The sequence below is a fragment of the Rhodamnia argentea genome, chromosome 1 (genome assembly GCF_020921035.1).
Source record: "Rhodamnia argentea isolate NSW1041297 chromosome 1, ASM2092103v1, whole genome shotgun sequence".
Lineage (NCBI taxonomy): Eukaryota > Viridiplantae > Streptophyta > Magnoliopsida > Myrtales > Myrtaceae > Rhodamnia > Rhodamnia argentea.
In genome coordinates, this window is record NC_063150.1 from 2,649,833 (window position 1) to 2,674,132 (window position 24,300).

Genomic DNA, 24,300 nt, shown 5'->3' on the forward strand with positions numbered 1-24,300 from the left:
CTCTTGGCTTTTCCTCTCATTTTTATACACAGTAACGGAGAATTTCTTTGCTCTCCACTCAACGTGATGTCTCCACTATAAAACCTAGTTGGTTGCTCTCTTTCTTCCTTGTTTTCCTCTCCTTGGTGGCCTTTTCCGATCGGGCCCGAAGGCGTCAGCTTGCGATAAAATGTCGGTCTCAATGTGCATGTTGTAGCTGAAATCATCAGTAACTAGAAATAGTACAGCTCGATCGATCGGCCATTTCTTGGTCACGAGAACCAAACCCAAGATTCAAGAACCAGATAAGTTTTGATGGAGATAAAAAGGGGCTTGGGAGTGAAGTACCACCACACAGATGAGGGTGGTAATGATTTGAGATGATTTAATGTGTCTCCATGGTGCTTGGGCAAAGTTGACTCAAGAATATGGGAGAGCCGAGGGTTTTCCTTTTCTTTTCTTTTTTTCCCGAGAGCTATGCCATGCATGTAGGAGAATGCCAATTTGCAAATTGGCATTGGATGGGTGGAACAGATGGAGACATGACCTTATTTAGAGAGGACCCGTCAGGGAGAATGTGATGAAACCATAGTATTGTAACTGGTAATAGCACCTCTAGGGTTTCTAGTCCTAGAGGAACTATGCTTTAGGGATTCTGTGGAATTCAAAGGCATTTTAGCTGGAGTCCATTGCACTTGAGCGGATAAGTGGTCTTCTTTTGGGAAGAGAGAATCTCCTCTATTGCTCTTCCTTTGTCCTCAACATTTTCTGAATTTAGTATGGGGCATAATCTGGTAAGAAGAAAGATGGGCGCGAGGGGGGGGTGTGCGGGGGTGGCGTTGGTTCCTCTTTTGAAGGATGTAGATGATTGGATGGGGGCATCATGACCTACTTGGTTGTGGTGGAGCTCACGACACACCTTGTGCAGTGAGGGGTGAGCTTTATTAGGGTAATAGGAAACAAGTGTATGGTGTGTTTGATGGTACACAAGCAAATTTCTTATTCTTGCAAAGAGAGACACCCATTCTGGCCAAGTGGGCAGCAAGCTTGTGAAACGAAGTATTTTCCAAGACCATAAGAGGGGTTGGTCAATCAAACCAAAAACAAGTCTAATCAATGAAATGTCCGCGGCGGATATTGGCTATCCTGCCGTCGATGGTCGCGGCCACCTTTGACAACGGTAGTGGCCACTACCAGAGAGAGAGAGAGAGAGAGAGAGAGAGAGAGAGAGAGAGAGAGAGAGCCGGTGCAAGTTGTGGCACAGTGTCGATGGTGGCAGCCCGCCGTTAGTGATGGTGGGTATGAGTAGCGGGACAACATAAATAGTGGCCATGGCCGGTGGGGATGGAGCGGCCCGTTAGCGAGGGTGTAGATCGACGAAGGAAGAGGAGGAGAAGGAAATCAAATATTTTTTTTTTCAGTTGAGTTGGCTTTTAATGTCTTTTTTTCGCCCATTACAAATAATTTGGCAGTCCACGTCAGCGAAATACACATGACATGGTGGTCCGCTTAAGGGATGGACCAGATTTATTTAGTTTTGACAAAGTTCATGACCATGTCAAATCAAAGTTAATTTTGACAGGCAAGATAATGAGCAAAAGTTCAGGGACTAATAATAGTATGGCGTGAAGCTTTGCCTTTTGGAAATTTCTGATCAATACAAACTTAAAGTACTTCGAATGTTTTACGTTAGATAAAATTCAACTTGTGAAAGTCATAAGATTAAAAACAGTAATAGGTAACATAATCGCCTAAAAACTTAAAGCGAGCCGATTCGAAAGTGGGAGTGGAGTTCACTGACCACTACTTAATTGACCCTAAATTTCGAATAGAAATTTGATTTTGTACTAAGAGCCATTTAGATTCGGTCCAAAGACGAGGGAAGGCTGGGCTTTGATGCCAGCAAAAAGTGTATATCTTGTAAAATTGCGTGGTCTAAATTAGATTGATCGATACCATAAAAAACCTTAAATTATGTATACTGTGAGATTAATACTTAAGACTTTTGTTGTGTTGCAACTCGTAAACTGTGCCTACTATGAACCAACACTTGAAGTTTTCATCTCACCAAAATTCCCAAACTTGTACAAGCATGAGGATGGTTACCAAAAAGTTTTTAAACCTATTGTAAGGATGCCAATTCAGTTTTATACGTTTTAGTCCTAAGCTTATCGACTATTTGCTAATATAGTCCTTTGTCGATTTTCATTGGAAATCCCTGATGTCGATGTCGGTTGTCCTACATAGCATGGCTACATTAACGTGGACAATTTTTGTACTTTCTAAATAATTTTGCTAATTTTTCTTTCTCTTTTCTCTTTTTTTTTTTTTTTTTTTTTTTTTTTTTTTATTGTTGGCAGCTAGGACCAACCACCCTCGTTGGCCCTGGGCGAGGGTTCATGTGTCCTCGTTGTGGTTGAAAGAACAAAAAAATAAAAAAAAAAAAAATTGAGTAAAATAAGTAAGAAATTGTCCACGTCAGCGTCGACCGTGCCACGTAAGATGATTAGCATCCACTTTAGTGATTTCTAGTCAAATTTGGCTAGAAAGACTACATTGATAAATTGTTAGAAGGTTTAGGACTACATTGGCCGAATTGAAGAGTTTAAGATTAAATTAATATTCGTATAACAGATCTATGACCTTTTTTTTGGTAATTTTCCCTACTAATGTGACAAAGTACCCTTCATCTATCACCAAAAATCCTAAACTTCGGACTCAAAAAGTTTTCTAGTGGATTTTGACAAAAAAACCCTCCCTCACTAGTACAAAACTTTGATCAGTGACACAAAAAATGTTTGAGGCATTGACGGTAGACCGGAGGTATTTTTGACATATTGATACAAGTATGGGGAATTAGTGGCATGAAAGAAAAGTTTAGAGTATTGATGTCACAGTGGACAAAATTTAGAGGTTTTTTTCTCTTGGTAGACAAAGGGTATTTTTGGAACACCAATATAAGTTTGGAGATTTTAGCGACACAAAAAAAAGTTTAGGGTATTAGTATTTTTCCAAAAATAAAGTTCAAGCTGCAGGAGTCTTTGAAATAATAGATGGTGTTGAATTTTCCAAATGTAAAGTACGGATTTTTAGAAAGTTCAAAGCGATAGAATTAGTAAAGATTTTTTTTTTTTTGTAATTTTCCCCCAAAATTATGTCGAAGCAATTGCCATATGAATTGCGAAGCTGGAAGCAGATAAATCTATGGCCAAAAAACACAAAAAAATACTGCTTATTTAACAAATGATAGGCACAAATATTTGAATTCATGAACACCTAAGAACTAAAGTTCTCACATATCGCCATTAGTCCGTCAACTAGGTTGAACATTTGGCCAAAAATAGATTGAATGGGATTGTGGCCAAGGGACAAAAGAGAAGAAGGAATTGGACAATTATAGAAGAGATTAAAGTTTGCAAGTGGGAACAAGCTACCGTCATGTCGATGAATAAATATCATTAATTTTCATGAAAGATGAAATATCTTGATTACGGTTTTCCGATTCTTGATCATTGGGGTACGATGAATATATGACGTGGGTCATGAGGATTACGTCCGAATTTTCCCACTACCAATGCTAGAAAGAAGAGTGAGTAGGTTTCTATTGCAAACAAATCACCTACGGCAATTATATTATAGTGGGCTAGCAAAATGATAAGACTAGAAACGTGGGAAAATTATCAAAAAAATTTTAAATCTATTATTTTTTTGTCAATTCAGTCTTAAATCTTTTACTTTTGCCAATTCGGTTATAAATCTTTTGCATTTATGTCAATTTAGTCCATCCAGCCAACTTTGATCGGCTAGTGCCGACGTGGACGTGAGTCGGTGTTGATGGGGCAATTAATAATAATTTTTTTCAAATTCTATATTTTTTTTTTTTTTTTTCTTTTCTTTTGTTTTTCATCTTCTTTCTCTAGCGGCAGCTGGCACCGCTGTTCTCGGGCGAGGCCGAGCTTGACTAGCGGCGGTGACGCCGGTGGCCGGCGAGGTCTAGCCTCGCTAGCCCTCGCCTCCAGTCTGTCGAAGAAGATGAACAAAAAAAAGGAAAAGAAAGAAAAAAAAAAAAATGAAAATTAAATTATTATTTAAAATTACCCCGTCAGAGCTAGCCGGGTCCATGTCAGGACCGAGTGAATTGAGTTGGCACAAATGCAAAATATTCAGAACTGAATTAGTATAAAAAAAGGTTTAGAACTGATTTGGCATAAATGCAAAATGTTTATGACTGATTGGCACAAAAAAAAAGGTTTATAACTAAATTGACAAAAGTGCTATAGATTTAGGACTGTTTTGACAATTTTTCCCTCGAAATGAAAATTGCATCTCAACATACCGTGGTCACAGTTTTAGTCCTAATGAAAGAAAGATTTGAATAGAAATAATTGCATCTTTAGGGGGCCTTTTGTCATCATAATTATTAGAATATCGTGACATCGTACAAAAGATTAGCTATATAGCACCGATACGACATTTGACACGCGACATGACTCGCCGACATATGATTTTTTTTTTAAAAAGAAAATGTCGACACGTTGGGACACGGTATATATTAAATTATCACCATGTATATATAAAAATATCAATGGTGAGTTTCTTCTTTTTTTATTAGGGATTCACAATTAGATTTTTATTTTGTTTTGAGTTGGCTAGGTATACTAATTTTTGAGTGGTTGGGTATATGACTTATTGACTCATAATTTATTGAAAATGCTCAAAGTCGACCTCACGTGTGTCGAAATGATGTGTCGGGATGCTAGATTTTCATGTCGTTGGCTTGTCCGGAGCGCTAATCACGTGTCGGTTACATATTGGATAGTGTCCAAGTGTCAGACATGACATGAAGGCCTCCGAAGAGCATCGGTGCTAGATAGAAGATTAGACGAATAATCCAAGAGGCCTGACACCAAAAATTGGAAATAAGTATATACTTGTCTATCCTCTGTACATGCTAACCACATGGTGCATAGGATCCTCAGGGAATATCTCAACTTGCAATAGCTACTGATATATATTCCTTAATCTCTAGTACTGACCCAAGTCGCTGGGCATCCGAAGATCTCAAGTTGTCGTAGGACGTGATAATTTGAAGATTCAAGTTCGATTTATTTTCTCGCTTTAGGATTTTGGAAATTTTGATTATCTTAAGGATTTGGGCAATTTTATTTCCTTTTTATTAGTTTTCTTATTAGATTTTAGATTGTATTTCGGGAGATTTTCTTTTCTCTAAATTGGCTGAATGAGTCAATTCATTTCCAAATAAAGCTGACACTCGGGACGTAATCTTGAATTCAGTTGCAAATATCAAATTGTTCAGCATTCTTCAAGAGAAATCTGAAATTGTGGAATTTTGCTCCTAGATTGAGTTCGTAGTATTGACATATTTTGAAGCTCAAATCATGACTTTAAAACTTCATTTGTTTGGCGAAAAATGAATGGTTTAATTTGTTTTTTAAAGTGATCATTTGTATCGCTTATAGAAATGAATGAATGAAAAATATATTTTCATCGACATAAATGGCTGTTGATAATGATAGTAGTTTACATCAACTAATTATTTTAAGCCATGCAATCGATTATTTTTCGTGAAATAAATAGAGTCTCAAATTTTAAAAGTTTTTTTATTTAAAAAAAAAACAGAAGCCTTCAAAAAGTTTGATATGCTCGCTCTCTGCCAATTACAAAATTCAATGGCAGAGTTTTAATGATCGCGGGCGACGGATGTAGCTTATTACAACTTATTGGGTTAGGTTTTTCCTAGTGGGAGAGAATTTCTAGGATGTGATAAACTTGAAGATATTTTATTTTTGTTGTTTTTAGGGTTTTATAATTTTTTATGATCATCTTAGAAATTTGGGTATTGAAAAATTTCCTTCACTTTTGGAATGATTTTCAATTAAGTTTGATCTAGGATTTTCAGTTTATTTATATTACTATTATGCCCTTTTGTAAAACAACTTATCTTCGAATTAATGAAAGGAATATGAGAAAATTTTCTCCAAATTTGTGCTTGTGACTGTGTGCCGTGAGTCCTACTCGTGTTTAGAATCTGAATGATAAAGTCAAACACTTTCATATCCTATTTTGTTCATTGTTTGGTATGAATGATATATCCTTACAAATGAACCTGAAAATGCATACTCGCAGATGATAACAATCTTCGTGACTCATGGCTAAAGAAATCACAAATGCACAAACGGAGATAACATCCATCAATTGATTGATAATTATCGTATGATCTAAATCTTAAATAGGAAAGCAGCTCATTGCAACTTTCTAGAGTGACAAGTTATTATGAAAGAAATGTAACGAGGTACATCAGCCAGTGAATGCCAAATCCAATAAGAGAAAAGAAACATGTTGATTCACCTTCATGATTTTAAAAAGCATAGTACTTCGAATTTTTCACTATTTTCATGAAGCTTCAATGTGAACCATGGAGCTACGAAGGAGAAGGGACTTCAACTTTTTTTGCTACTTTAGTGGACTCTTAGTGTAAATTAGAGAGATACATAGGAGAAAAAGTTTTGACTCTCTTGCCGTTTTAGCAGAATTTTGACGTGAACCAAAGAACTACAGAGGAATCATGAAGCTTCAATATGAACCGAAGATACGAAGGAGAAGGAGATGACAATGGTAATTTTTTTTTAAGAAATTTCATGCCCTTGATTTTTTGAGAATTAGAAAGATCCTTTTATAATGTGAACTTGTTCATTTGAAATCTGGATTTTTCTACTTCATTGTTATTTATTATTTTTGAATCTTTATTTTTTAATTAATTAATTTTTTATTTCTTCTTTCTTGTCTTCCATCATTCCTTAATGAATATTTATTAAAAAATGAATTATACAAATATACATCATATATGTAATAAATATAAACACTATATATATATATATATATATATATATATATCATGGAATAGAAAGAAATGCAAGTATATAAATAAAAAAATGAATGAATAAGTACACAAGCTGTTGTTATTTTGAATTTTTTTATATCGGAACTCATATATTATCTGTATATAGTTGTTATTTAATATTATTAATTAAAGAAGTTTTTATTTGAGAAAAATGATATTTGTACCGTGGATATAGAAATTCTATCCATCTTTATCCCACCTCTCTCATGGAAATTTTTATCTAGGTTATATCCCTCTTATGTCCGATCTTATCCTATCATGTGCATGAATCAAGTACAATTAATGGTGAGTTTTATCTTATCCATACTTATTCTGGCTACTAAACTTAGCCTAGTTTTCTAAGTTTTGATAGGGCTTGTTTTTAATTTCATGTGATTTTGATAGCACATTTGGACTTCTTACATTTAATCTCCTTGATTGTACGGTAAGCACTAGTTTTTCGTTGAAAAACAATATTGGTTATGACAAATAACTAGTTCAAGCTCGGTTTACCTGTGAACCGGTGGTAGAAGCAACGAACCTACAAACCTAGCTCCGTGGTTCTGGCCGGTTCTCGGCTTTGTAACCCACGAACCTACCCGATTCACCCGAGAACCGGCCTGAAATTGACTGTTGAACATTCCTATCAGGTGGTCGAGTCTTCATGCCCACGTTATTGGATTATAAGAAAATGACATTTCCCCCGTAAATGTAGCCGTCAAACACTACCTTTCTTTCTTTTCATTTTCTTCGGCTCGATCACAACTCATTAATTCCCTTGCTAACTTTTGAGCCAAAAAAAAAAAAAAAAAATTCCATTACAAACAAAGACGACCAAAGCCAAGTGGGGTCTCTAAATGACTTTCGATTCCATAATGCCTCATCGCCATTGGCGATTCGTGCCAAAAGCAAGGATCAGTTGTGCTTGTCATATCTCCTCACCTTTGGAAATGATGCTTCCAAAATACAATGAATCAATGTTGGCAAATCTCTCCATCCGATAGCTGTAAAGGGCTGTGAGTGACACAGCTCATCCTCGGAGGCCACCAGTTGATTTTCTTTCTCGTTCCCTTTGGAATCCCTACATATAGGGGTCTAGGATTTTAACTTTGATAGAGACTTTATATGTGCACAATAGAACCAACATAAATCCACTTGGGCAATGCTTGATGACCCGTTTGTATGTAAGGATTATAGGAACGTATTGGACTCTCTGTGGTTTTCGACATCTTAGCTCGTTAATGAACCGAGTGAGTGAATAGAGATAAACAATGACGACCTTATTAGCGACGGCCACCTTACGGCCACCTTACGACATCTTAGTCCCACATTGGATAATTGATGTGGTGTGAAGCGGTTAATATATTCTAGTTGGCCTATAACTCATTGACTTAAGTTTTTGAGTGAATGTGGGTCTAACTAGATATGTTGACAGGCTCGGACTTGGGCTCCCTCTTAGTGATCTCTTCGAATGAAGGTATCGGACTTTTGCTGCGTGCTCCCAACAAATGGTATCAGAGCTGATAGTTGATTGGTGGCCCACTCCCAATATGTATCGGTGTTTGGTGCTCCCAACAAATGGTATCAGAGCCGATAGTTGATTGGTGGCCCACTCCCAATATGTATCGGTGTTTGGTGAATATCTCAAGGAAGGAATCTGGTGGCTCATGTAAGGACTTGATTCAATGATTGTGGAAGTTACCAAGGCGAGAGGGTTAAGATAATATGCCTCTCATATCATGATACTAAACATGGGGGAATCGTGAATAAATTTCAATTGGACGACGAACATGAGAAGTATTGTTGAGTCATACACGTAAACTAGGAGACTTCTTTTTGGTTGTTGTAATGATTAACATTACAATTTCAATGTTAAGTATGCTTGGACGAACGTACTTTAGGATGAACGGCCTCTTGAAAAGTCCTTATTTGGGCTGCCTTAAACTCGATGTACACTGGAGTTTAACTAACAGTACCTCAAGTGAATTAAACGTGGGTATTATAATATGGTATCATAGCAGGAACTCTTTTGGTGGGTGTGTGGATCGTGGATGACCCATGTGAAAGTTGGCAGGGTAATGAGCAAATCCGATGAATACGATAAGTAATTGCGAAGGTAAAAGATCTCGGATAAAAGTGGGGCTCCTCTAAAGCTTTTAGGATAGTGAAGATGGCAAGAGTGAATCAAATTACACATCGAAGAGAGGAAGATGGTCACTTGATTATATATTAAATCCTATAACTCATAATAGGTCCCCTTTGGATTAAGAGTTTGGACTAATGATGGAACATCAATGTTAAACGTGCCTAGGTGACAGCATTCTGTAAATGGTTACCTGAACCAAGTGAGGTCGCGCTGACAAAAAGGACAAACCGCGAGACTCAATATGCTATAAATGAAGGCAGAAAGTATCTCGAGGTCTATTGTTATTGCCCGATTCAACGCTACTTCTTAACATCAGTGAAAGTTTAAATACATCGTATTTAAAACAATAGTAGGACATGATGGAGTAGGAAATTATAGTCGATGCTACTACTAAAAAGTATTCAAAATTTAAGATCTTATAAGATTATTTTTGGGTAAGAAAAGATCTTATATGATTGAAAATGTGAAATTATGTGAAATACTTTTTACAAATAGGAGATAGTACATCTCCAATTTTTTATTTTTTATTTTCAAATTCCATCCTATTCATATAGGAAAAATTGTCCAAAAAGTCATAAACCTTTTGCACTTTTGCCAATTCAGTCATAAATCTTTTCATCTTTTGCTAAATGAGTTCTAATCTTTTCATCTTTTGTCAATTGAGTCCATCCGGCCACTGTTGATGTGAACAAATTTTAATGATATTTCAGCATTTCTGAATTTTTCATTTATTTATTTATCCTTTGCTTTTTATTTTTCTTCCTATTTTCTCATTCTTTTTTTGTTCCAAAAGCCGTTGAGGCCGCCGGCCATTAGCCGAGTGCGAGTGACCTATGTTGTCCTCGCCGAGGCCGGTGAGTGTTGCCATGCCAGATCTAGCGAGTCCCCAATGATGCTAGATTTGGCGAGGCGGGGGCATGGAGGCCATCGCCCATACCCTCGCCGACCACATCGAGGGCGGACAAGGGCAAAGACGCCTTGGCTGTGGCCTTAAGGGCTTCGCGGTTCTTACCCTAAATGCTCTCAGCTAGTGGCCGGTGGCCCCACCAACCTTTTATCCAAAAAAAAAAAAAAAATAAGAACAGAAAAAAAAGAAAAGAAAAATAACAAATAAAAAATATTAAAATTATTCATGTCAACGCCGGCCGTGCTATGTCGGACAACCGACATACACATCGCCGACTTTCTGTCAAAATTGGTCGGATGGACTCAATTTGAAAAAGATGAAATTATTTAGAACTCAATTAGCGAAATTAAAATGTTTAAAAGTGAATTGAAAAAGTGCAATAGGTTTAGGATTTTTTGAACAATTTTTCCCATCCTTATAATCTAGCATTTGCTAACCTAGTGAGTGGTGGCCAACCGCACTCTCCAATGTTGGAACAACTAGTTTTATCCGCTTTCTAGATACATAAATCAATATACTAATCCGAAGTACTACACATGATTCACTGTCTTAATCTGTTGTACATTCCCAAGGGCCAAGTTTAACTAAATTCTTATTTTTTTTCACGAGCTGCCTTTTTTCTCCAAAGGAAGAATCCCATACAACCTCAAACACTACGAAGCAGGATAGAATAAAGAAAAAAGAGCCAATAGTCTAGGGGAAATGGATGTCGTGTAATGCACACCACAATCGATACATTACACGTAACCGGAATTGGTGGCCATCAGACGCGCATGGCACAAACAAAGCTTTCTATGTTTCGGGGATTTGATTGTCTTGATTAGGACATAAATTGGGAAATTACCTAAATCAATGAAAACAAGCCAAAGGATTCTAGAGAAGCTTTTCTGATTTGGGGCTGCAATTTTAGGTCAAATTCGATCATGGCCTTCAAGATAATGGTGAAAAACAACTGTATCTACGTGGAAGGATGGTCAAAAACCATGTTTATCGTCTTTTATATATATATATATATATATATATATATATATATATATAATCAAGACAATCAAATCCGAAGGACTATGTGTCATGTCCGACACTCTTCAACATGCGACCGATATGTGGCTAGTACTCTAGACACGCCATCGACATGCGAGTTCGGCATCCCGACATGTTATGTCGACACGCACTTGGTCAATTTTAAGCATTTTTAATAAATTATGGATCAAAATTGTATACTTAAGTCATATATCAAGCCACCACAAAATTAATATACCCAACCAGGAAAAAACTAAAATAAAAACATAATCGTAAATTCCTAATAGAAGAAAAAGAAGAAAAAACTCACTATCGATAATTTTATATATACATGATAAAACTATCATTTATATATAATTTTTTTAATATGTGTCAAAATTCTCTATTTTTTGAGAAATGACGTGTCAGACTGTTGTATTGTGTTTTGTCGTGTCGCATACTATGTAAGTGCTACATAGGTAGAAATTAAACAAGCAAAACAAACTTTTTTTTTCATCGTTCGCTTATAAGTCATGCATCGTTCGAAGGACTGTTTTTGTCTCCACTTTATTTACGTTGATGACAAAAAAAATTAAAGATTTGATTAAACATAAGAATGTATTTTGTGGGTTTTGGTTTGTTGTACTACAACTGTAATATTTTATCTTACAATTCTAAACAAACGGACTAGTGGATAAAGTCAGGTGATATCGCATCACTTATGAAGTTCAAATAGCAAAAAAATATATATAAAGAGAGAGCTTTTAAAACACAGTCTCTCATTTTTGCTATCTTCAAATGAGTCATATATCCAATAGAGCATATGATACACTTAAATTAAACTTTTTAAGTATAGCGCAAATTATGTTGTTTACTAAGTATTCCTTTATTAGAAAGATATTTTAATTTTCATAATTATCAAGATACCACGAAAAAAATAGTTGCGACGAAGATATCCACAACTGTCAAAGCGAACATGGCAATGTGCGAAGCGCGTGTTAAGTATCTAGTTTCAAAGTGAATAATATGATTAATTAAATCGAGTATGGCACATCAGATGTATCTTAGCCTCATTGAAAAGAATTCATAAACATTCTCTCAATCTCTAGCAGGTTCAAGCCTGAAATTTCAAAGTTGATTTGCTGACCAAGCCCACTAAAACTGTTGGGATAATAATAAAAATGGTAATGTTGAAAATATGTTTTGAGTTTGAGTTCGTTAGATAAAAATCGGCTCGAATAAATATAATTCTTGATCGAGGAATTAAAAGAAAACCGTTGACAAGGATGAATAATAGTAAAGCACGAAGGTGTTTTTTGGGATATGAAACCAGCAACTGTAGGTTTGGCAATTCTGGTAACTTGTGGATAAGTAATATACCCTGGCGAAGTGGTAATCGATTAGGGAAGATTAAAGGAAAAGATTTGGATTTTATTTCCTAATCCAAATCAGTATGGATTTCTATCATTGACCAACATGTGACTTCTTTGGGCGGGGGATATACATATTCCAGAAGATAAAGATTTGGGTGCAGAGTAAGTTTCGTATATATCCTTCACTGCAAGTTGGATCACGGGAGTTCTTGAAGCGCCATTTCCAAGCGAGTGCTTGACATTGGGACTTCGTTTTGTTCGCGGAATTACATCAAGAATTCAAGTGTCGAAGTCGATTAAATCTTGAGGTTAAATTTGTGTAATTCCTTTGCGAGATTGAGAGGTTATTTCGTTAGGAATTGGAGGCTAAATACTGTGTGCGTTCTTGAATGTAATTGGAGCTGTAAAACACTAAGAGTATTTGAGTGACTCGAGTGTGGTTCTGTAATCTCCGTGTAACACTCGTTCTATAGTGAAATTCGTTGTTGCTCTCCTCGTGGACGTAGGTATCTACGAACGAACCACGTACTTCTGGTGTCCGATTTATTTTCTTGCTCTGTATATTTATTGTTCAATCACTTGTTCCGCGCAACAATAATAAAGTCTGGATTAAAGGAAATTCATACAAAAAAAAAACATGAAAAACATGTTCCGGTACGTATAGAGAAGCTACTGGGCACAAACAAGACTCACTTAAATTAATCAAATTGAATTCAATTAGAAAGTTTGCCACTCCATCCAACCCCACTTTCATCTCCACAAATTACCATTAGGCATAAAACTTCTAACGCACGTCAAGATTTTCATCACCATCCAGATAATCAAATGGGGAAAAAAATGGAAAAATTAATTAATTAATGAACTATTTAATTAGTTAATTAATCATGTGTGCACATGCACGATCTCAGGTGCAACAGAGATAATGGATTACACACCATCCCTCTTACAAAGCCGCATAAGGTCCCCTCAAAACGATTCTCATTTGAGGAATCCTTAAACAATCTGCAGAAACTTCGTTAAAAAAATCGAGTAAAAATAATTTTGCGCAAAAGTTAGATGACGCACATCTGACTAGGAAAAGAAGACACACCACCTTAAAATGAGTGATTAAGCTAATATGGTTAAGTGGTTGAGTGGAAGTTGCACTAACTTTATTTATTCTTGGATGACAAAGTGTGATTAAATGGAAAGATGACCAAGAAAAGGCTTCCTCATTCTCTGTTAGGTCTCCGCCCGGGGGGGGGAATGTTGTCTGATTTGTAGGTTTATTTATATTAAGCACCTAGATTTCGCGGGGGATTTATCTAAAAAATAAAAATTCTTGATTTTTTCCGTGTAATTTTTCAAGGATTCTCTCAAGAAAATGTCAAAGGGGTTAAGTAAGAATTTTTTTTTTTGGGGTCAGAAGTTAAGTAAGAATTAGAAAGTCTCACTTTAGAGGACATGTGGTCAATTGTTCGTACAATGTTTGGTCTATTTTTTAGCAGTAATTGATGAACCCATTCCCATTCAGAAAGGTTCGACTGAGGAAGGTGTCAACAGCTGATTTAAGGGGAGGAGGGGGGAATCCGTATTTCAAAGTATTGATTGCGTGGTGAATATGGTGTGACTAGAGTCAACTATAATTTTCATTTTATGCACGTTCTAAATAATTAAACTCGAGATCTCCAGCTTCAACATATAAAAATTTCATGAGATCACCGTCGTCTGATTTAAAAAAGTTGTAAGATAAAAGGGTGGTTCGTGCTTAAATATTCTTGACTTAAGAGGAGAAAATTCGCATTTGAACTATCGATTGCATGGCCAATATGGAGTCATCTCAGTCGATTGTAATATCTGTCTGATGTACATTATAATGAGCTTTTACGGTTGAATTCATTAAAGGGCCCCGCTAAGCTGACGGCACCGTTTGTAATGGTGCTTTTATAGCCACGAATATGAGATTATGCTAGTGAGACTTATTTGGGCAACCAGTTGACAAAATTTCCTAAATTAATTATAAAAATTGGCTCAAATGTTGCAAAATCACAAAAGCTAACCCTTTAAAAGAATAATTTTTTTGACCACACGATTTTCCGATTAATGAGTACTTTATGCAAAACACGAGGAGATGATGTGTGGAATAAAAATTATTTTCTTATTATAATTTTTGTTTTTCAATTTTAGCTTAAAATTTTAAAAATATATTGACAGCGAAAAGGGTGAAACCGGATCAGCAAGTGATCTGGTTTCACCAAAATAAGTTTGTGGACACAATTTGATCGCTCCACCTAGACATGGCCAAATGGAATCGTGGGCCCAGAACCGGCCCGTTGGCCGGGCCCATGGTTCCAACCCGGAACCACCGGTTCCGACCCGTTTTTTTTTTTAAATAAAAAAGGGAGGAGGCCCGGGAGAAAAGAGCCATTAGGCCTAGGAATCGGCGGTTCCTAACCGGAACTGGAACCGGCCACGTCTAACTCCACCGTCAGAATTGATGGGACAGTCATGGTAGACTTTTCCTTCTTTAAAATAACTTCTGTTATTTTTTTTTTTTTAACTTACTTCTTTCAGTGTCACTGTAGAATTGATACGATTGTCCAAAATTTTGGCCCTTGCCTCCATGGAAAGGACGAGATCTACTCCCGACTTTGGCGTATCTTCAGATTCCAACCTTTCTCCCTCTTTGGTTTCGCGTCGTTTCAAATTTTAGGGTCGAGACTGTAATAGTTTTTTGGCTTGTCCCTTTTGTCTTTTTTCCATCAAAGACAGCCGCTGTTCATCCTTAGTCAATGGGTCAATTTATAAGGTGTCGTGGCCTCTACAGAGCAATCTGATTCGTGGGACAATATTCTATCAATTGAAGAAAAAGGAAAGTAGGAGTAAAATCTTCGAATCAATCGTTCTCTTTGGCATAAGTACAATCTTGGTGCTCTAGGTTGTGTCGTTTGTGCATTTCAGTCCTCTAATTTGTTTCGTCCAATCTCAATTTTTTTTTTTTTTTTGGAAATAGATTGAGAATGTACGCTGTGTCATCTCGAGTCTATGTAATGTTGTCATGTTTTTTGGCCTATTTGATGAGAAATTATTGGCTGCAGCAGTTGCGATAGGCCGAGTGTATCAAACTCGTCGGACGGATCACATCGAACGTGCCCACGCGGCTCCGGACGCAGCTAACAATTTTCTCCATCCAACACCTTGTCCAAATTTTTCTTTGTTTTTTTTGGTGCCCGAATGACGTTAGAACAGTGCACACCTTTTGTTCCCCCGCCGTTGTGGATTGACAATGTTTCCTCCAAATTTCGTGTTCCAAAAGACTAGCAAAATGGTAGGATTCCTCAAAAGGCAAAGAGTTCAAATTAAGAAAAGAGCCTCCTATCGGGCTGCACCTGCTAAGGACTCAACTGAAGTATTCTTAAACATGATTAAACTAATTAAGTAGGATTGATTCAGAGATAATCACGACATTGACGGGAAAGTTACTAAAAAAGTCATAAATCTATTGCAATTGTAACAATTTAATCCTAAACTTTTATTTTGTCAATTTAGTTCATCTAACCAATTTTGGCTAGCGGTTGCTAACATGGACGATTAATACTTTTGCGAATTAACTTTTTTTCTTTTCTTGCTTTTTTTTTTTTTACCTTTTCTCATTCTTCCTCTTGCCGGTCGTCGGATTGGTGATTGCCTAGAGGCTAGGGCCGACGAGGCCGACCGACCTCGATTAGCGACAGCAACATCGAGCCCCGATCTCGCCCTTATAGGCCCTTGCGTCTGGCTGATCACTGGATCGGTGATCGGCTATAGAAAGAAGGAGAAGAAAAAAAATGAAAAAGAAAAAACCGAAAAAAAAAATTAAAAGTCAGCGTTGGCTGGTCAAAGTTGACTAAATGAATTGAAATGGTACAAATGCAAGACGTTTAGGCCTTAATTGGCAGAAAAAAAGAAAGTTTATAATTGAATTAAAATGAAATTTTTTTTGGTAATTTTTTTCCGACACTGACACCGCAACCATGGATTCCTAGATCCCACTAAACCCCACCAGCGTCTTCCTCGTCCCGTCGCCTTGGCTGCTGGATCAGTACCCTAACAGGGACAAGAACCAGATCCTCATTCCCTTGTTGGCAAAAGGGCAAAGGGGAAAACATATGCGACAGTGTATGTTCTGTCGAAGCACAGTGATGGAAGTGTAGACTCTGGTGAAGAATCTGTACACGTGTTCTGGTTCTGGTGCCAACCAAAGAGCACCCCCTCCCCTCTTTCATTCAATCTCTTGCCTTCTCGGTTTACGCTGCCATCTGCAACTTCCTGAAAAGGCCACAAAGATGATGCAATGAGTGAGTTTGTACAGCTCGTATTGGCCTCCATCTCGATCCAACCCCGATCGATCCTTCTCCCTCGTTCTAGAATCATACCCTGAATAGATAAAACTGGCTTTTACCCTAGTTGGCAATTTTTATTCTATATTAATTTCTCTTCTTGGTAAATAGTTGCACGTTTGGACGTATGTGATATGATGGCTTACAACTATACATTAACCTAATCTATGCAGAACAGTTGCTCTAGGCAAGAGTCGGATTTAGGTTATATCGAAGCATCGTGGCTCCAGATGCAAGGTTTCATCCTGTTGAGGTGTATGATTGATACTTCCCATCGACAGAAAGGCACGTGATCCTCAGGGGGTAGCATTTTAGAGACGGTCGGATGGTTTTTATAGTATGAGTCCCGTATTTTATTGATAGTTTGGGCTTTGATCCATAAATAGCTACTGTAATATATAATCTCTATCGCTCGTAATTACGTGATATAGCAGAGATGTGCGAAGTGTTAATTATAGTAGATTCCTTTACTGGATGTAGCCCTAGTTTAAAGATGAACAACGATTTTATATCTCGATTTCTTTCTTTCGATTTTACTTTTCATTTCGTTGTGGTTGTGTATCTTATCCTAACACATACTGTGTTCTCTTTCCTGCACTTCCATTTATATTATTCATATACATGAGGAATCTCAAAAGCCTATAACCCTTGCTCAACGTCCGCCTCTTCCCAAATGCTTTGTATTTTGGTCTCCATGACGTCAAACGAGTGAGTAGCTGAATATGAACCTATACCAAAGATAAGATGATGGTGATGCAAGTTAAATAATTACTGAGATGTGTCTTTTGGTGTGCGATTAGGTAGCGACCCTAAACCGATCGGAGAAAGGTGAGAATAGAGAAGGATTTTCTTGATCCCGCATGTCCCAAGTCCGGAGGGATATCAACTTTAGTCGCGAGCATGTGTATTTGGCCGTCGAGAAACTCAATGCGGAAGTCGTCATATCTACTTGTGAGGCTTGAGAGAGCGCTAAACTTGTTGATTAATCTCACGTGACTAAACTTGAGCTTGATTAATCTCATGAGCTTTATAATTAAATGGAGTATTCGTCTCTCCCCGTGGACATAGGCTTTATGGATACCTCCCCTATCTAGGATCGAATGAAACGTAGTCATAGTCATTGAAAATGAATCAAATTAGCGAAGAATGATATCATGTAATTTGATTACCACGATCTAGCAAAATCAATGTCCAAAGGTATTCCATCAATTTCTCATAAAAGCTACTTCAGATGGAAAATATTCAAGGAAATATTGTTGATCCAAACTCAAATGCTGGGGCCTGTTTACTATGTGTGGAAACACCTAATATTGTTATTACTATGATTTTATTATCATTAATGTCATCATTATTACTACCACTACCACCACAGAAACGACACTAAACGTGGCCCGGCGTGAATATCCAAATCAAGTGATTATCTCATATTTGCGAAGTGGTTGGTGCTTTAAGCTACAGTACATCTCCCTTTCGATTGGAATATTCTCTGAATCGATGCCCTCTATATTTTCTAAAGTTCGACCACTTTTGGGTATCCACTCGATGGAAAGAAAAGTATTTTCTCGAACTACCAAATCTTCATCTTCAATAATTGTTGTTGAATAAGCTAAATCGATTAATGTAGTGGAGATTTCAATCACTAAATCCACCTCGGCATGAATGACAGTTGCTAAAGGTCATTACCGATATTACCGTGGAAAAGTATTACAAATATTATAAATTTATTGTGTTCATACCAATTCTGTGCTAAACCTTTAAAATTAGATCAATTTAGTCATATTTTTTTTTATGTTTTGCCAATGTAATCCATCTGTCCAATTTTGACTGGAAATCACTAACATGAACGCCGGTTGTCTTACAAGACATGGCTAGCGCTAACATGGACAAATGATCCGGGAGGGTCGAGCCTTGTCGGTGGCAGCGAGAGGTCAACCTCGTTCGTCTTGTTGGCCATCGCTGAAGCCTGAAGAAAACCGACTGTCGCCGATTGTGTTGCATAAGATAGTCGGCGTTGACTAGACTGCTAAATCAGTGATTTCCGACTTAAATTGGTAGGAATGACTATATTGGCAAATTGTTAAAATATTTACGACTGAATTGACAGGTTTTCAAAAAATTTATGATTAAATTGGCACAATCGAAATGTTTATGACTGAATTGATAATTTGTCGGAAGATTCGGGACTAAATTGGTAACAATTGAAAGGTTTAAGACTGAATTGACCACAAATATAATAGAGTGTAGTACTTTTTGAACAATATTCCTAGGCTTGAACAGACACACTATATTTTCCTTTTTGCAGTATTGGCAACCAATCACATGCTTTTGGTCAGTAAAATAGCATTGGAAGCGTGATAATTATCAAAGAGATTAATAATTTTGTAAACCAATCCCTCATCCGGATAGCAACCAACCACAATGTTCAGAAAAAAGACCAATAACCATCGGGAGAGCCAAGTAGGGTACAATATATGTACACTCCCAATTTCATATCAAGAATTCATAAGCACGGTCAATGGATAGAAGATACGCCTAATTCTCTGAATTATTCATGCGGAAGACAACTACACATTGGTTTAAATTAGTGAGGATTCGAGAGAGTTCAGCTATCATTGAAATGAAATCACTAAATTTAGCTAATTAGGAGTTACCTTTGTTGATTAACGGACTTTCTTTGCATGATTATTCATGATTATAGAAGTGCAACGTGCAAACTGTCGCGGCTTATCGCTAAACTGGAGACAAATAGTGCATACCAACATAGATGTAAGGAAAGTGGAAGAGAGTCACAAGTTGTGCCTACCGATGGGTTAATAGATAAATCGATAAGTTAGATTGATACTGTAAAATCATTATTATAAGTTCATGCATCACAAATCACGTATATCATGCATGGTGTGACACTACTCCGTAGGGATAATTACACAAATTGTTTTTGAATTTTGACTCAATGTGCAATGAAATTTACTTTTTTAAATATGATTCTTGAACTTTTGGTACATGCTCAATCTAATGCTTAACTATGTAAAAGTATTTTATATTGTCCCTATACTTGAATTAACGGAAGGATAACATCAAACACTTCTACATAGTTCAGAAACTAAATTGAATATGCACCAAAAGTTTATGAATCACATTAAACAAATTAGGAGTTCAAGGATAATATTGCATATAAAAATTCATGGACCACTTTGATTAAATTAAAAGCTCAAGGACGATATTATTGACCATTTGTGTCATTTTCTCTTACTCCATACTATACCTCACCATAAAATGAAGTTGCGCACCATTATTGGACATGTATGTATGCATTCACATTATGTATTTTCAAAGGAATATGCAAGCCAATCTAGAAGTAAACGCGTCTCTTCATTAACATAACTACCCCAAGTTGTGATTATAACTATAATTTATTTAGGAAATTAGGAAATCACCATGTATATTCTCAAGTTTAGAACATGAAAAAATTGCCAAAAAGTGTTAAACCTGTTATACGGGCGCCAATTCAGTCTTAAATCGTTAATTTGCCTCAATTCAATCCTTAATGAGAAAAGTCCTAAACCTTTCATTTATGACAATTTAATTTTAAATGATGAAATTACCAAAAAAATTATAGACTTATTGTACGAATGACAATTCAATCATAAACCTTTTAATTTAGCCAAATCATTCCTAAATATTTTGACAATTTGCCAATTTAGTCATTCAATCAATTTTAGCAAGCAGTCGGCGACGTGGATATTGGCTATCCTACATGGTATGACTAGCATTGACGTGGATAATTTTTAAATTTTCTTTTAGTTTTTGTAATGTTTATTTTATTTTTTCTTTTCTTTCTTATTTGTTTCCTTCTTCCTCCGCCGGTCGTCGGGCCATGGCGATGGTCGGTAACCAACCACAAGCAAAAGTCGGTGAGGGTCGGCCTCGCCCGGCCCGGGTGATGCTCAACCTTTCCGAATTTGGGATTGAAGTGGCATATGCACAATAGGTTTGCAACTTTTTTGGTAATTTTTGATTTAGGACTATACAATTGAAATTTTAGGACTCAATTGGCGGTTGTGTAATAGGTTTAGGACTTTATGGACAATTTTCCCTATTCTTAGTATATGAATCATTATAGTCACAATAGTTTAGGGCTTTTTTTTGGTAAGTTTATCAACTTTGGATGATTTTCTAATTTAGTTCTTTCTGAAAATCATTGACGTGGATGTCAACTATTCTAAGTAGCATGACCGGCCTAACATACACAATTTTTTAAATTTATTTACACTCGTTTGAAATTTATATTAATTTATTATTATTTTTATAGTTTTTCTTTACTTTTTCTTTTTTCTCCATAGGGCCGATCGCCTCCGGTTGGCCAATGGTCGTGAAGCCAATGCTGGAACTAGATAAGAGCACCATGAGCCCTCGCCGACCTCGTCGACCCTCGTGGCTAGCGAGGGCTTCGCGGTCCTTGCTTAGTGGCCGCCAACCCTATAGAAAAATATGAAAAGAAAAGACAAACAATAAAATAAAATCGGTCATGCCACATAAGACAACATTCATCTATGTTAGCGATTGTCGGCTAGAATTGGCCAGAAGGACCAAGAGGTTGATGAGTAAATTGGAAAAATTCAAAGGTTTAAGATTAAATTGGCCACCGTACAATAGATTTAAGGCTTTTTGAACAAATGTATCATTTAGAATATGATGAAATTTACACATATGTCAACGGGGTGATTAGATCTCCTTTATGAAATATTTGAGGGACTCCAATGCTCCGTTTGTTTTGCAAAAAATGTGATATTTTTGAAAAATATTTTTCAGGAAGTTATTTTTTAGAAAAATGACAATATTTTCGGTGTTCTACTGAGACTTTAAAATGAACTGAAAAATATTTTTGCTATAAAAAATCTCCTGAATAGACATCCACTATTCAAGCGCTCGCACAAGGGGTAGCTAAGGGACCATATATGGTCACTGGGGTCTTAGGCCTAGATCTCTGGCTCTTGAGCACAAGCACGGGCACCGATCCCGAATCCACCGAAGTCGAGCTCGAGAACTCCGTGACAATGCCAGGCTTCCTAGGGACTGGACTTGGGACCTCAACATATGGGCCCTAGCCCTTGGCCCTTGGCCCGTATCCATCGAGGTAGGGCGGCGTACCTCGGTGCCAAGGCCCGAGCCCCCTATGATGGGGCCCCGATCCATTGAGGTTGACCTCGAACCTCGATACTCGTGCCTGGGTTCATAGAGGTCAATTTTGTGACCCCAGTTCTTGCTGCTATATCTATCGAGATCGAGCCTAATATCGCATTTCCGATGCTCAACTCCCTAGCACCCGAACCCGAGTCCATTGAGGTTGTTCTCGAGAACCCATTGTCCTTGCCCCGATCCATTGAGGTTGGGCCTGTGCTTGGGACCTTGATGCCCGGGTCTAGGTCGGGTCCCAAGCATGGGCTCTTGGGTCCGCCTCAATGACTTGGACCCGAGCGCTAGGGAACTAAGTGTTGGGGACCTAAGCACCGGCGATGGGTCTCGGGATGATGGGTTTGGTGCCGATGGACCCGAGTCACAAGCCCAACCTCTTTAAACTTAGCTCGACCAACGATGTCCCGGGTACAGCCTCATTGGACTTAGGTCTTGGCGTAGGGGACATGATCCAAAGCACCGAGACCCCAAGCCCAACCTCGATGGACTCGGTCTCGTTAGCTAAGGTCTCGATACCTACCTCGATGGACCATGGGGCCGATGCCGGGGTCTTGGGCTCGGTCTCAATGGACCCCAAGATGGATGCTGAGATCCCGGGCTCCACCCCATTGGACCTCGATAAATCCGTCCTCGCCGCCAAGCGCTCAAAAACGAGTATTGGGGTTTCCGTGCCCAAGCACAAAGTTTCTGATCCAAGCGCCGATATTTAGTCATAGGTTGGAAAATGATTTTCGATTTTTTAAAGAGGATATTATTTTCCCTTTGAGCATATGTTTTCCGTTGATTCATTTTCCTAAATGATCCACACGCTAAAAAATGAGGATAATATTTTTTTAAAAAATATTTTTCACAAAACAAACGGAGCTTAATTAAATGCTTAAACGTGGACCATGGTACTATCAATTAATGGAAAAGTAGGTTGGTATGTTTGGTTATGGGAGATTTCATATTGGTGTACCTCTCGATGACTTGTTCTGAATCCGTACAAATGTTATTATTATGTTGTACGGTGCAAGGAATATAAGCAACAACGGGAATTAATCTGGATCGCGGTTGCTTTTGCTCTTAATTACAAGTTTTGCTCAAACTGCTATGGTCATTTGCTAAAAAACTGTATATTGTGAAATAACGTGAAAACTAATGGATCTTACCATCAAAATCTAACTCAAAACAAAGAAAATTATTGGAGAAATCAACAAAGAACGATAGAGAATACTATCGATTTAGGTGGTTCGATTCGAGTATCGATACCATGAATAATTTTCCTTTAAAATTGCATAACAAAAGATATGATGGTTTATACTGGACTTCGGATCTTGAACATTACTGCTAACTTCCCAATGTGGAGAGAACTAACAAATGAATGGGGATCCTCTCTCCTTATGGGTCTCAAATGGATGATATCTTTCTTTTTTCAAGTGTAGTTTCTATACAATTTAAAGCTCTATTAGTTTCACAAAAAAATAAGTGATTTGGAAAGTATCTTTGAATAAATGATTGTCTATATCACTTGGAATAAATAGCCAATGAAAAACACTTTTTTTATTGACAATAATTTACATAAAAAGAATTACGCAGATGATGAACATATTTTTTCGTTTATTCATTTTTGTAAGCAACAGATAAGCGATCGTTTTCATAAAAATATTTTTCGAATCACTTATTTTTCACAAGACAAATAGAGCCTTAATCACGCCATTGGAAGGAAATCTAATTTGGAAATTAACCAAAATACTATCCCCAACCAAACCCTCGAGCCAATACCTTCTTTAGCAACTGTCGCCACCAAAGCAGCTATAGCTATTAGCCATGACTCCGGCAACAGCCTCCGATGGAGTCGGTGGCGACATCTCTCTCTCATGACTATTTTGGGGGTTGTTGCGCCGACATGATTATTACGTAAGTTACGGTGGTCCAACCGTTTTAATTAAGAAACACCGGAAAATAATTTTGAGTTATAGGTGGTTTGTTGGTTCTCGATGTTTGAAAATAAGCGTATACCCGCAGGGCTCTCATAACTCTCCCTTAATTATTTTGCCGCAATTTTCACTTCATGTGTCACCAATGTTAGATATTGTTTAATAGCGTTGAATAAGATTTAATCCTTCCGTACGAATTCCTAATCGTTTAATTGTTTGGAGTTGCAATAGACCATATTCTAAACCATATTGACAATCCAACACATGTCAACTAACAAAGAAGAATTAAGAAGGATTAATAGTAATGGTGAAGATTGGATTAGAATTTCATGCCCAGCGTCTACTTCATATGAAAAATTGTCGCCAAAAAATGGGTATCCAAAACGTTACGCGGTACTATTTCCTACAGACAAATAACATTTTGTCCACGAGTCTACGTGTAAATTCTTTATATACATAGTATTACTCGATATCTGAAATGTTTACATATCGTCCATAGCTATAATACGTACCATTTGATAGGGG